The sequence below is a fragment of the Cuculus canorus genome, chromosome 6 (assembly GCF_017976375.1).
Source record: "Cuculus canorus isolate bCucCan1 chromosome 6, bCucCan1.pri, whole genome shotgun sequence".
Lineage (NCBI taxonomy): Eukaryota > Metazoa > Chordata > Aves > Cuculiformes > Cuculidae > Cuculus > Cuculus canorus.
Window position 1 is genome coordinate 24,773,754 of NC_071406.1, and position 14,562 is coordinate 24,788,315.

The following is a 14,562-nucleotide window of genomic DNA, read 5'->3' on the forward strand; positions in this document are numbered from 1 at the left end:
TAAATTACTTGTAGAGTAATAGTAATAATAATTGATTTTAGCAGTAAGTAATAGAGTTATAAACAGCTCCTACTATTTAATGAAAGAAATGCTTCATCTTCTGGTTTTATTTATTAGTATTCAAGAGCCTTCCACAACCTCACTGAGATCAGTTATTGCTTAATTAAACTAGGAAAGATAGCCTGTCAATGACTCTTCAAAAAAACATAAAAAATATTATTTTTTACATTTCTTTACAAATGTTCTTAAGGTTTGCTTATTTTTCCTTTCTGAAGTGAGCTTATTCAAATACAGATAATGCATATGAATAATGAATTGTTTGAATTTTCCTTACATGTTAATAAAATACGGAATTCTCATCCTAGTGCAGTGCATCAGTTGCAAGTAAATATAATCAATGAAGAGCTTTACCCTGTACTGGCCATACTAGAGGTCTCCTCGGTGCTCACAAGTGAATAAATTGCAGAAATTGTCTAAGCATCTTTTTGCTGCTCAGAACTAAACTCTCACGCATTTTTTTTTCAGAAATTTAGTTTTCTTTCGAAGTAAAAAAAGCACCTACAAGTTTATAATTCATAAGAACTGATGTTTGCACACGAGAAAATAAGGACTAAAAGACTACACTGGTAAATGGCCCGATGAATGATGCAATTTCTCCAATAATGGCAGGAAGGTTTCAAATAAACCATAACCAATTAAAATCTCACTGGAAAATGATAGCAGCTACTGATTTTATTTTGCCCTTTTTGTCACAAAGTGCTGGCAACTGACAAATAAAATTATCATGATGCAAATAAAAATGTACTGTACACTTACATAGATGTCAAGCTTGAGAAGCTGTCTATTACCTCTCACCACTAGCTGGCACCATAGCTTTAAAAATGTAGTGATGTGCCTCGTTTATATCTTGCTAATTAACAAGCCAGCAACCCAATTTTCACCAGAAAACAATTATTCAAAGCAAATGAGAAATATTCGGAGCTATAAACTAAAATGAGTCTGAAAGCAATATTCTCAATGATGACTGGTAAGATACATCCTGCAAAGGGAAATGGATAATAGTTAACAGACTCTGGGCTTGTTTTTATTAGATAAAAATAAACGGTACTCTGCACAGATGGGAGAGTCTATTTTTCTACTGGCTGGGAGATTGTAGAGGTCAATATCTTGGATTATGAAGAGGATGAACCCCAATAAACTGCCTCCCTTACTGGGCTTTTTATCCCAAATAAACTCAGAGGCCACTTCAGGTTCATTCCCAAAGAAGCAGCTTTATTGCAAGGGCTAATAAATCTCACAGAGTCTGTCTCCTTCACCAGCTTCCCTTTTCTCATTAGATCCTGCTGCTGCCATTGTCTGCTCGCTGGATACAGATGCCCTAAGAGGCAGGGGCTCCATTTCCATTTTCTGACTGCAGAGGTTCTGACATTGCAACAGACTTCACTGCTGTGTTCTGCTTCCATTCTTTCAGATTAGTCACTATGGGCTGACCAGAGACATGCACTGGGGCACACACCCACACAGCCGGAAACCCATAAAGTCCAAAGCAGAGGAATTACAAGCTAGTAACTTCTGCTCACCCTCAGAAGAGACTGAAAAAAAAAAAAAAATCAGGCAACTGTTGCCAAATGTCTATGAATTTCACATTTATTTACAGGTTGAGCAAAGAAACCCATAAATGTTTATATAATACCAATAATAGAGGACTTTAAATGTACAAATACATCAAATTTGTGGCTGATCTGTCAACTGTGGTCTGGATAGATGCTGAAATACTTCTATAACATGAGAAAATCCTCCATAAAATCAAATTACAGCTTTCTCCTAGTATGGGACAGGTTCTTGCAGCTGCCCAGCCAAAGTCACTCTGAAAACTGGAGCATACGGACAAGATTTCTGCATCAGTAACGGCAGTCACCTCAGGAGAACCCTGATATTCTGGCATTGGCACTGTTAAACTGTATAGCTTTTTTACAATCCTCCATAGGACCAGAAGGAAGATAACGCGCGCTTAGAACAACAGTGCTATACACATTACAAATTTTGCAGTTGGTTCACTAAAATAGTGAACCATAAAATAGCTCTCTCCTTACAAAACAACCAAAACAAAAGAAAAACCAAACTGAACCCCCCCAAAGAATAACACCTATGTAGGAAAAAAAGCATTCTAATTCTCACTTTGGAAAAGGTTACCTCCTGGATATTTTATATTTTATTTTTGTTCTACCTAACCAGGAAAGTCTGAACGTCATCTATATCTTTACTATTATCAAGGCTGGTTAGATTCTAACATTTGCACACCATCGTACCCCTGCCAGGCCAGTCTTCAGCTGTCTCCAAGTGCTGCCCTTCCATTCAACTGAACAGCAGAGCAAAAAGGAGCTCCCACACTCCAGTATTGAGGAGATTATGCATACAGACTGCAGCTATGCTTCCAGACCATCATGAAAGTGATGTTGTCTAAAATGACACAACCAGTTCTATCATAAATAACACACTGATTTGGAAGAATATGCATGAAAGGACTTGGATAAATGAACAGAGATATATCATATATTCAAACTGGTATGGCCCAAATTCCTACCTTCTGAATGTAAAAAAAAAAAAAAAAAAACCAAACAAATCAAAACCCTGGAAAGTTATGAAAGGAATCCACCTAGATCAAATTATTTTGGTGTTTAAATCTCTTGGAGTAGCTTCATAGCTAGTGAATTTTACCCTTTGCTGACATAGATATTTTGTGTTTTGTAAAGCCTTATTTCAATCCCATATTGTAAAGTATGCATATGAAGATTTCATGGCTAATTTTGTCTTGGAAGAGAAAAGAACAATCAAGAGAGCATCCTTGTTTCTCTTCTACTTAAAAAATGCCATCTATGGAACACAGATTAGGATCACATTTGTTCTTTCATAAGAGGAAGGTTTACACGGTAGCATTTCTTCATTGTATCTGGACTTCTCAGATTCCTGCTGCGGGCAACTTACACTTGTAAAGCTCACTTTGTAGCCAAAGGGTTTGAGTTATTATTTTGTATAACAAAAACTGTCAATAAACAACAAATTAGTTGCCCCTAGTGTTTTAACATAGCCATAGGAGTTGACATCATTTTACCATATATGCTCCACAGGCTTAACATGCTGCCAACACCAACTAATCATGGTAAGAACATGGTGGGTTTGTCTTGTTCCAAAGTTATTTTGAGGTCATTTTGGTAGTCCTGCAAACAGTCAACAGGGCAGCCCTTTGTAGCCGAGTCAATTCCATAGAATTCAGGACAGACCGCAATATGAGATGAAGGATCATAAATTGGAGAAAGCTTAGTCTTAGTGAATACAGCAGAGAAGCTTGTACGGGCTGCAGCATAATAAAGAAGTGTTAGAGTTAATCCGCTGCTATCCGTCTTTATTTTGCTAACCCACTCGAGTGGACACCACAGCACTGAGACTACATTAATCAAAATTTGGAATGACCTGCTTTTCATTGCAAACTGCAGTTATCTTTCTTTACTGATTGGCCTTGACCTGTCAGATGCATTTGGTACTGTTGACCCTGGGGGTTCTTTTGAAGAGCCTGGAGTACCACAAAAGGTTGTCTGACTCTGTTCTTGCTTGGTTTAATTCATATTCTATTCAACATACCCATTTTATTTCCAGTAGAAATTGCTCATTTAATTGCATTGTAAGTTTTATGAGGTATGCCCCAGGCTGCGTTCTTTATGCCAAGCTTCTCAGTATTTATATGTGGAATGGAGGAAAAGAAAAAAAAAATAAAAAAAATCACTCACTCACAAAGCCAGACCGGCCTTCATAATACCAGTAATTTGCACGGCTTTAAATAGTATAAAAAGCCATTTTGGGAATAAAACAAATGTATATGTCACCATCTGAGGTTTACTTGACAAATACTTTGGTTTTAACTCAATAATTTCAAGACAGATCCATCCTCATTTTATGAATTTAGCAACCCTTTCTTCAATGCTAGTATATATCATATGTAGTAAGAGACCCATACCACAACTTCGTATCAAACCAACCCCAAAGTTGGCTGGATGAGAGCCTTAGTACTACAAGCCCAAACAGTTCATACTCAAGAAACCAATATTCCTTCAGATAATAGTATTGTAGTGGTGTCAAAAGTATTGAATGTCTTCCTTTGCAAAAGGGATTCAGATATGATATCGTATGTCCTGATTCTTCCCAAAGAAATAAACAGTATAGTAATAGAAGAAATATATCTTACTTGGGGTGTTTGCCAAAACATACAGGATTTTAAATCTGACACTGCTTAATCTATTTAATTAGTTAATCTATGTATGAGATGGTTTCAAATATTATGCCACACAGAAACCACCACTTCTATTTCTAAAAGACAAATTGTACTCTTACATCTAGCATTTGTTTGCTAGTGCACCTGAATGCTGTGAAAATGATGAGAAACGTTACATGATTTAGGATTGTAAAATCAAAAGAAACACACAAGGTAAAGTGGGGCAGAGTTATTAATATCTTGAATGAATAGACTATTTCACCAAACAAGACTGAATTTATGGCTCTAAATATTCTACTTGGCAATAGAACTGATATATCAACTATCATCGTTATTATGAAACTGAAAAATTTAGAGCTGTCATTCAGGAATAATATGGACCCTGGTTATCCAATCGGTTTTGCAAAGGACTACTTTACAAAGGACCAAATGCAGAAGAATGCTATGCAAGGATTAGAAACCTGTGTATACTGATAGAAGTCACAGATTCAGACCCTGGAGCACAATACTAATGTGGCATTGCAAGCAAAATGTATTTATTATAATCATTACTTATTAACTTTCCATTAAATTTGATTTGTGCTATATCAGCGATTTTATTTTAAAACAAAAAGTACAGACTGAACAAAAACACAAATAAATATAAAAATAAAATGATGATTAACTTAAAAATGTTTTCAACATATTTGTTAAAACAGGTGATAGCAATAAAAATGGAATAGCAAGGATGCAGTTCATTCATAAGAAAAAAAAAAAGGAAAAAAAAAAGACAATATCTATCAAAAGATCAAAAAGAAAACCTGGAAGCAGAACACCTCCAGATTATGAACAAACGCAGCTTGAAATCTCAATTTTGTGAGTTAGGACATATCACAAGTGTATTGGATGTAAGCTTTGGTGGAAATCTTTTAGCCTATTACATAAATGCATTTAAGCAAACTCTGTATGAGCTCAACTGTTTATTCTTGTTGTTGCGTCCTCTAATTTGATACTAATTCCAGCTGAATTAGTATCAATTGCCTTATATGTAAATACAATCACAGAAAAGTGCAGTCTGAAACTCATCAAGTATTTATTTGGAAAGAAAACAAAGGAGCTTACTTCTTTCCATAGTCTCCCTCCAATAAGTTGATCAGGCCCCTTTTTTCTTATATATTTTCCTCTACTAGATCTAATTCTTAAGAACAACAGAAAATAAAAATAAAAAACCACAACCATACCAACATTAAGGTATTCTTTCTGCCTAGGTAGGAGCTAATGACTTTTTTTCCTCTACTGTGCTTCACCTTGACGTTTTTCTCCTGAGCGAAATCTATCTATCTAGCAGTAATTGCTAGGACAGTACTGCCAAAGTAATAAAACAAACTGCATTAATACTTAAACATTCGGCTTAACTGCAGTGGTAGCACACACATTACAGAAAAGGAAAATCACAGTTTTTTTCAAATGAAAGAAAACATTGCTTTCCACTTTTGATGAATGTCCCAAATTACTGATAACAACATGTGGCACCAGAATAGAACTAAGCCAACAGCTGCAGAGACTTAAGTCATTTGCACATTGCCTGTTGTCTGGTACCCAACCCCCTCCACTCCTGCCCCTGCTGGAAGTTACCATCTTCAGAAAATAATGAGGAGAGGGGAATGTGGGCCTACTCTTCAGCTGCTTCAATTCACAATCCAACGTGTTAAGTCATGGGATGTAGGAAAACATCCTCAATTACCATAGCTGAAGTCATAACCAATCTGCCAGTAGTAAAAACAAAAAAACCATATTCAAATTCAGCATTATGAAAGCAGCATTTTAGCACTTTGCCAGATTTTATCAGAAATACACAGATATTCTTTTCCCCCCAGGAAGTAACAATGAGCAATTATGTCTTATTTGAATTTTTCAAAATATTCATAATTCTATGCGTATTTACATCCAAGTTCCTCCCAGAACGGTTGAAGCACAGCTGACTGTCACAACAAAGGTAGCTCTAGTCCACTCCTTTTCTCAAATCATCCTACCTAGAGTGTGACTATACAAAATTGAATCGTAATTTAGAAGTAAAAAGGTGGCAGTCCTTCAGTGTTATGTAGTAAATTTCCTACACAGTCCTCAGCAGAAGAAGGAACACTCAGAGCTCTAGGAAGAGCAGCAGTGTCTAGTAGAGTCTCAGGAAAGTGTGAGACAGTTTTGGCAAGGTCTGAGGAGACTTTCTGCACTGGTGGTATTCATACAGTGGTAAACAAAGTAGGTTCTGACATACTAATACTATTTCCGTAAGGCACACAACAAAGCAACAAAGGAGCATGGCCCCTGCTATGAGGAACTGAAGGTCTGTGGGATAGGTATCAAGCTAAGAAAATATCTAGCAGCATGTAGTAGGGACGTGCATTCCAAAAGAAACTGTGTTTAATACCAGAATATTCCATCCTCCTCACTACCCTTCACAGAGAAGAAGTAATACAGCAACAGTTGTTTTGGTTCAGTAATTAGCGTTTGTTAAAGAAGCTTGTTCCTGCAGACATACAGAAGTCATGCTACAAGAAGTTTATGTTCCATTCTTACTGAAATACCGCTAAAGTAAAACCCTAATAACAGATGAAACACACACAGGTATTTTTCATCTTAAATGTTGCCGATTCCCTCAGCATCCTAACACCGAAATGCATCTAAACCACTTGGAAACATAGATGCTTGTGTTTTAGTGTAAATGCGATCTTAGATACTGACTTTACAATATGAAAGATGGGTTCAAAAGATGGACTAAAGATGATTTTAAAATCAATATTGACAGATTTAATCCTAAAGTCAAACCAAGAAAATCCGCCTCTTGCCATTGATGTGAACAAAACAGAAAAGGGAAGAGCTTTAGGCTGGTGGCTGATGTTTCAGCAGTGCTGCAGTGATGTATAATTTAATACTCTGTGACTGGCTAATAATACTCTTCTCTCTGTTCCTATCACAAGTTCTGCAATAATGGTCAAGATTTGTGGTTTTCAGCAGTCAGCATGGAATATTGCTTCGCTGTTCCAGGCCTGACACAGTAGTCCTAGTTTTCCACTGGGATGCACTATATAATTGCATCAGACTGCCTTCTGAAACTCTTGGGAGGATGTTAAGATACAGAAAAACAAAAGGCAAGACAGAGGCTTTGTTTGGGCACAGGATTGCAGCACAGAAAAAAACCAAACCCACACTTATTCAGTTAATTCCACAGCTAACTTCACAAGCAGATGGGAATAAAAGCAACAGGTGTACTAGAGGGTTAGCACATGTCCATTCGAGGACATAAAAAGCTGTTAACTCTTGCTTAGATAAAATGGCAACTCTACAAAAATAGCGAGCTGCATGTTTTTTATACTTACATGTTACGAACGCCCTTCCTGATTCTCAAATGAAATATTATATACTGGTAGAGACACAAATAAAATAAACTAATTTTATCATTGGAATGCCTGTGGTACAACTATACCTGGTATTCAAAATAGTACAGCCCTCCTGATTGACTAAACTTGGAAAGAAACTCCAGTGCCACCAAATCCCAGATGACACTTGGAGTTGGCCCCACTGAGGTGAAGCAGATTCATTTATCTGCATGGTTTGAGAACAAGTCTCTGAAATGGCACCCAGAAAGAATACAAAAATTACCTCAGCCAACATAAAATGCAAGGAATGTAATCACACAAGAATCAGATTTCATAACTCTAAAGGCTTTATCCAGAATTTTTTGTGGGCTTTGGGGAGGTTGTTAGACATTTTATTAAACCTCTCAAACACCACAAAATCAAGCTATGTTCTAACAAGATATTGTAACTAAGTCCTTTGACATCTAGGCAATGTAGATTGATGAAATACATGTCAAATGCAGATGATACAACAACAGTATTATGGCTGCAAACATTAAAAACATACTAGTTTTTGTATTACATTTCATCAAGAGTGATAGGTTTCAGGAGAAACTCCACAAAAAATCTTTTTTCCTGTCTGTCATTTTTCAAAAAGCAAAATAACAACAATTTAAATCTGAATTGTTGCCACTTACACAAGGTAACCTGCTTGAAAGTTACAGCCTTAAACATTAATACGTTTTTATGAATTAGATAGTTGACCTTATGTTAGATTTCTCTTGCATAATCTATCTGTTTATATTACCATCCTCTTATTAACACATAGAAAATGATTAATTATATGGCCAATGAATTCAAACCATGTGTGTCCCAAAGGCAGAAATGTCATCAGGTTATGTATTGCCATAAATATTCCCACTACTCAGCATTTTCCAACTGTGTTTATTGCACATGACCTACAGTATTTGGTAAACAAGTGTGTGCAACCACTTCCACGGCAAATACTTTAGCATTACAAGGCATTTTTTAAACTCATAACACAATTTTCTACGGAACACATCAGTTCATACAATTGAGGTCTCTGAATGTAGAATGACTAACTACCAGCTGCAATGTCCTCACCCTTGGCTATATTCTCTCAGCCGTTTCAATGTATTTCTCTTAATTAAGTGATTTAATCAGCCACAATAAGTAGATTGGTCCTTGACATTCTCTGGAGTTTTATTCTACTTGCCCAGCACCTCCACTGAACTCCTGGTATTGGCCAGTACAATCATTTTAAATGTAGTGACAAATAATTATGAGATACTTAGCATAAATTATTATTATGCTTATTATATTGGTTTAAATTACAACCATATGTATTTTAGGGGATAATGCTTTGTATTTAGCAATATCTATTTCTAGCAGAATACAAAATTTCTGTGCTAGGAAAAGAAAAAAGAAAGCTTGCATGGAATTAATTATGAAGACTTTATGATGTTTTTAAAACAGATACGCCCTAATGTTCCAAATGCAAGCATTAGCACATGTGGTATTACCCTCTGGAATTTAAATTGATTTTAGCAGCTCTTGAAAGACATAACCTTATTCACATATGTTTCATGCTATATATCAAGAACTGTACATAGGTCCTTGCATCACAGTAATCTAAAAATCTCAAATATATGTCATAAAATGAATACAATATTTCTCAGCAGCAACAGAGAGAAAATAATTGTTAAAAAATCAATTAAATGCATTTTGAAATATCTGACTTGCCAAAGGGGTGTCAATACTTCAAAGTGTTGTACAGTTTACAAACAGATTGAAACATAGCATGCCATCAAAAAGCATTATCCTGGAAGATTCAGTATAGCAGGGAGACTACGTACAGGAAAGGAATCATCTATGTAGCTGTGTTTTTTAAAAAATCCTGTCTGTGACAGTCATTGGCACAGTAGTTGTTAGGGTAGCTACAGCATATACCAGATAAGCAGTTAAAATTATGTTTGATATAAATCACAATCTGAAGAATGTGTGCAAATTCAATTTGGGAAAAAAAAAAAAAAAGTGAGAGGTTTTCATGTTTAGCAGTCAGAAAAGGCATTTTGAGCCGCACAAATCCAGTGCCAGATGTAAGGCTAACTATTGGCTGAACACTGACCATGTGTTTGAGCCATGCGGATATGAAAACCCCTCCCAGAGCCAGATCTGCATTGCAGTCAAGGAAAGAACAAGATTTATTTCCCCTGCCCTACTCTCTTGCACAGATATGTAGGCAATCAGGAAATCCACCTGCAGTTTCTTGCCTTAATATAATAAATGCACCAAATAATATTATTTAGGTAGTTGTACAATTACTGCTAAAGAGTGTTTTCCAAATCTTTGTAAAAAAAGAATGAACACTAAGATCCAGTGTAATCATACATTATTTTTTACAATTTTGATTTCAAGAATAGCAGATATTACCTGCTATGTCCTCCATTTTTCTTTTCTTCTATATCTCAAGGTTTTTTTCTTCCTGTGTAGATAACATGAATCCCAATTAAAAATTATCCTAGAAATAATCTTATATTTACCTTTTTCCCAGCTGTGGTGATTCTGTCACACAAATTTTAGCATGGCTCACTCCTCATGCACTGTCATTTCAAACACAACACATTAAATTTCATTTTACCTGGGGTTTTCAGCTGTAAGTGGGTATCACATTCTGTTTTCCACTAGCAATACATACACTCCTTTTTATTCTATCTACATTTAAAGAAAATGTATGTTTGCTAACAAAAAAAATCTAGCATAAACAAAGTACGCTACTTTTAAGAAAGCCCTAAATTTACCCTATGGCCTTGTGTAAATCAAGCAGCATAGAATATTAGGCACACAATACTTTATCTCAAGTAAGCTCCTTGAATATAATTGTTGACACTTTAACATGACACCCTTACACTTTGTCTAGGGCATAATTTTCCTAGTAACAGAATTCTGCCTGTTCTAAGATCCAGACAATAAACGTGAAATTCTTGTGCAAAAAGTTACGGAGCCAACAATGTTATAATGGCATCTCAGCAAGCTATCTTCCCTTTACTGTGAGAGATTCTATTGTTTGGTTAGTTCTAATAGCATTCCAAAGGCAGACTTCTTGCTTTAATTTTTGTCAGAAGGGTTCAAGCAAATAAAATGTTAAGAAGAAAATTCAGATAAAACATAAGGCAGGTTATAGAATAAAATAATGTGCTCGGGTTTAGTTCATATCCAAAGAAGAGCAGAACTAACAGGAAAAAATGTTTGAGAAACTATTCATTCATCCTGAAATCCAAAATGAAGGATTATTTTCCACATTACATATCTGGTACAAATATAAAATACTCTAAAGAATAAGCATTTTATAGAGAGATACAATTTGTAGAAAGAATTAATCCTGTGCCCCTGAATGAAACCAAAATATACAAAGGGGAAGCAGTTTAAGACTATTTTAAATTGTCCTAGTTGCTAATTGTTTGATCTCTCTCATTTCCTGGATCATAGGTCTGAGATGTAGCTCTTGAGTAACATAAGTCATGCAAAATTCATCTAAGAGCTCTGACAGATTGAGTCTAGCGGTCATATTACAGTTGTAAGAGTTTGGTCTTACTTCCCCAAATGTTTGCTGGAGATTACTCAGCCTGTACTGGGTTGGTAGACAACTGTGTGTTGTTTTGCTTCCAACTAGCTCATGGACTGACATATTACTTCAAGCACATCTTTATCAATTATTTAAGTTAATACAGGAGACTGTAAATTGAAGCCACTGACGTATCTATGTGCATTCAGGGACTTCCACAGGAAAAAAGCAGACAAAAGGGGAAATACTATCTCAAACAATAGCAAATAAGTCCTCCAAGAACTGAGAGAGTTCTGGGGCAGAAGACATTTAAATTGACACAATCTGAAGTGGGAAGGGATTTGTTGTTTCTGGAGAGTGTGTGTATTTATACAAATGTATATACTTACATATATATGGGTGTGTGTATATATAGAAAGATTATTAACAATTTCTGAAATACAGCAAATACTGTAGCATAATAATATGACTAATTATGATATCAAGAATCACATTATTGGTTCTATGTATTTTTTAACTAATGGAGTAAAAGGTTTTCAAGCACCCTGTGCTGCATAGAAGAATTGCCAAAACATTACCAGACTTTACACTAATATATTATCCTGTCTTTGCTCAGCGAAGCTCAGCAATTTAAATCAAATTCAGAGATGCAAACAATTGTTTCTAAATGAAGAAGATAGCAGAAGCTGCAGTTGCTTGCACAATACTCGTGTCTGCAGTAATGCTTGCCTATGCTTAAATAGGCTCTATTCTATAACACAGAAAAGAGAATTTAATGTTAAATTAATCTTTCATCCTGAAGCTCATATGAACTATACTGCACTTAAAGCTTCTTATAAAAAAATTATAGGGTTTGTCCTTTTCAAAGCATGAAACTTAAGAATATTCAAACCAACTGCATTTGCATAGCTATCACAATACTAAAAATTAAGAATGAGTCCATTTGTTTCTACAGTGTAAGCGGCTTATGGAAAATGTGTTTGGTTCAGTGAAATGGCTCCATTAACATTACTGTTCTGGAGACTAGCATTCACGATCAGTTTCATATTTTCATCCTAACCTCTGCTAACACTAAAACAAAAAACCACAAACCTTTGGGCAATTTCACCATTATTTACAAACCCAAAGACTCACTTCACAAAAAAATGCCATGTACGAATCAAGCAATAAAAACCTCAAACAAGCCTACAACAAAAAAGGACAATGAAGAAAAATTGACATTTCTGCCACATAAATACATAAAAGTTAAAAGCTTTTCCCACTTTTTTTTGAACCAGATAGAAACTACTGTTTCCTTGGCTTACAAAGAGGAAAGCACGTGTTTACAAACACTGCCAGGAAAAAACAGAAAAGCATGTTAGCTATCTGCATAGGACACCAATACTACATCTACCACAAACTACATCTGACTATGAAACTACATTAGCCAGAATAGATACAAGTGTATTAAATGCTACATTTTCTCTTAAGGAAATGGGTGATCCAAACTGGGAAGCGAGGGTCTACTAGGTAACAATCAATCTAAAAACACTTAACAAGCAGAAAATTGTTTGCCTGAGATAAAAATGATACTTTCTCATCTCTCATCTAAGACCTCAAATTTGTGGATAATTTTCATCAGCCAGCATGAATGTAAAATGTGCATCTCCCTCAGTTACTGGCCTGTCTTTTACGTCAGTGCAGTAAGCACAATAATATAAAATTATTACAATCTGTAGAATTGATTACACATAGGAGAGGAAGATCATGAACTGAAACTAAAGAATTCAAATGTGATCTGCCTATGGCTGTGCAGCCAAATGAGACTGCAAGACAATCAGCCTCCGTGACTGACACTTAACTGTGAAATGAACGACAATCAAACTAATAAAGGCACGGTATTCTTCAAATTTCGTGAGGCAGCTCCTGTATAAACAAAAGCCTTTGAAACTAAAGACATATTTGGCCAGTACTGTCATCCATCTTACAGCGTTCCCACCCTGTGAGTAACAGGGGCAATAGAAAAGCAATATAAATGACACATACATGGATAATATTATTTGAAATAAAAAGTTTAATTGTGTGGTTTACTTGATTGGGAGAGGGAAGATGAAAAATTTTTGGTTTGGACCCCAATTGAAAGGAGGCTGCTGAAATTTCCAGTGTTTTACTTTCTAGGAGGTTACCTGCCTTCTCACAGAGATCAAAATAGAAGAACAGTCTGAAAACTTCTTTCAACTTCTGTACACAATAGTAGTGAGAACATTCCAAAACCTACTGGGAATTTCTCTGCGTATTAGGAAAACCCCCTTAGTTAGGGAAATCAAACCGGTTTCCCCACTTTTGCATAAATGAAAGCTGCTGATATGAAACTGAAAGATGGTGTTTTCTTTTTTATTTTTTCGTAAGAACTGCAGGTTAAAGATATCAGAAATAGAATCAGTGGCTAATACTAAACCTCCAGTAATTCATAACCTTTCAGTCGATGTTTTACGTCGGCAGTACCCCCCTACAAACCTTTCCGTGAAACCACATCCACTGGTTCACTCTTTATATTGCATAAAGATAGTTTTAAGGGGGTAAGTGCCAACGCCTCCTGCCTAGGTTTGGTCATCATGATGAAACAGCTACTGGCATTGTGAGAGGACAGTGACGGAGAAACTTTAAGGGTAGTGAAGGAAGTAATAAATCATTATGTTAAAAGAATGAATGAGCTTAAGCAATAATAATAAGAATGGTAAGAATAATAAGAAAAGTAAGAATAAAATCTTGGCCAGCTTGCAGTTAGAAAGACTGTGATTGTAACAGGAGTTCAGCTTTTTACTGGTTGAAACAAGAACAAATCAAGTATTGAATGGACAGTCCCGCAGCAGGAACAAAGGACAGACCTAAGCTCACCGAGGGGCACAGGAGATGAGAGACCTGAGCTCACCGAGGAAGGAGATGAGAGAAAGATCATCAGAAGCTTCTGAAGACACAAAGAAACTGTGATGTGCATCTAAGAGTGTGTGATAAACTAAGTAAGTTCCGCACGTGATAAACAGGCTCCCGGAAAAACAATGGACATATAACATGTTTCCAGGAATCTGTATGGATATGCATGTTTAACCAGTATTTCCTGGAATCTATACAAATATCTATGTTTAACCAGTATAAAAGTCATGTAACCAGACTCAATTGTTGGACACATTAGGTGGGTTACCCTGTGTGTGCCCTGGCACAGTTTATTAAAGGAATACCTGCTTAATAATCGAATTGGCATTGATTATTGAGTTTGGCTTTTCACAGCATCAGTAGGTTTTTATAATGCTGCTTTCCCTGTTAAGGAAAAACCTGTTCCCTGTGTGGTTAACCGAGCGAAGCCGTTGCAGAAGACGTTTCATGTTAACTCGCTG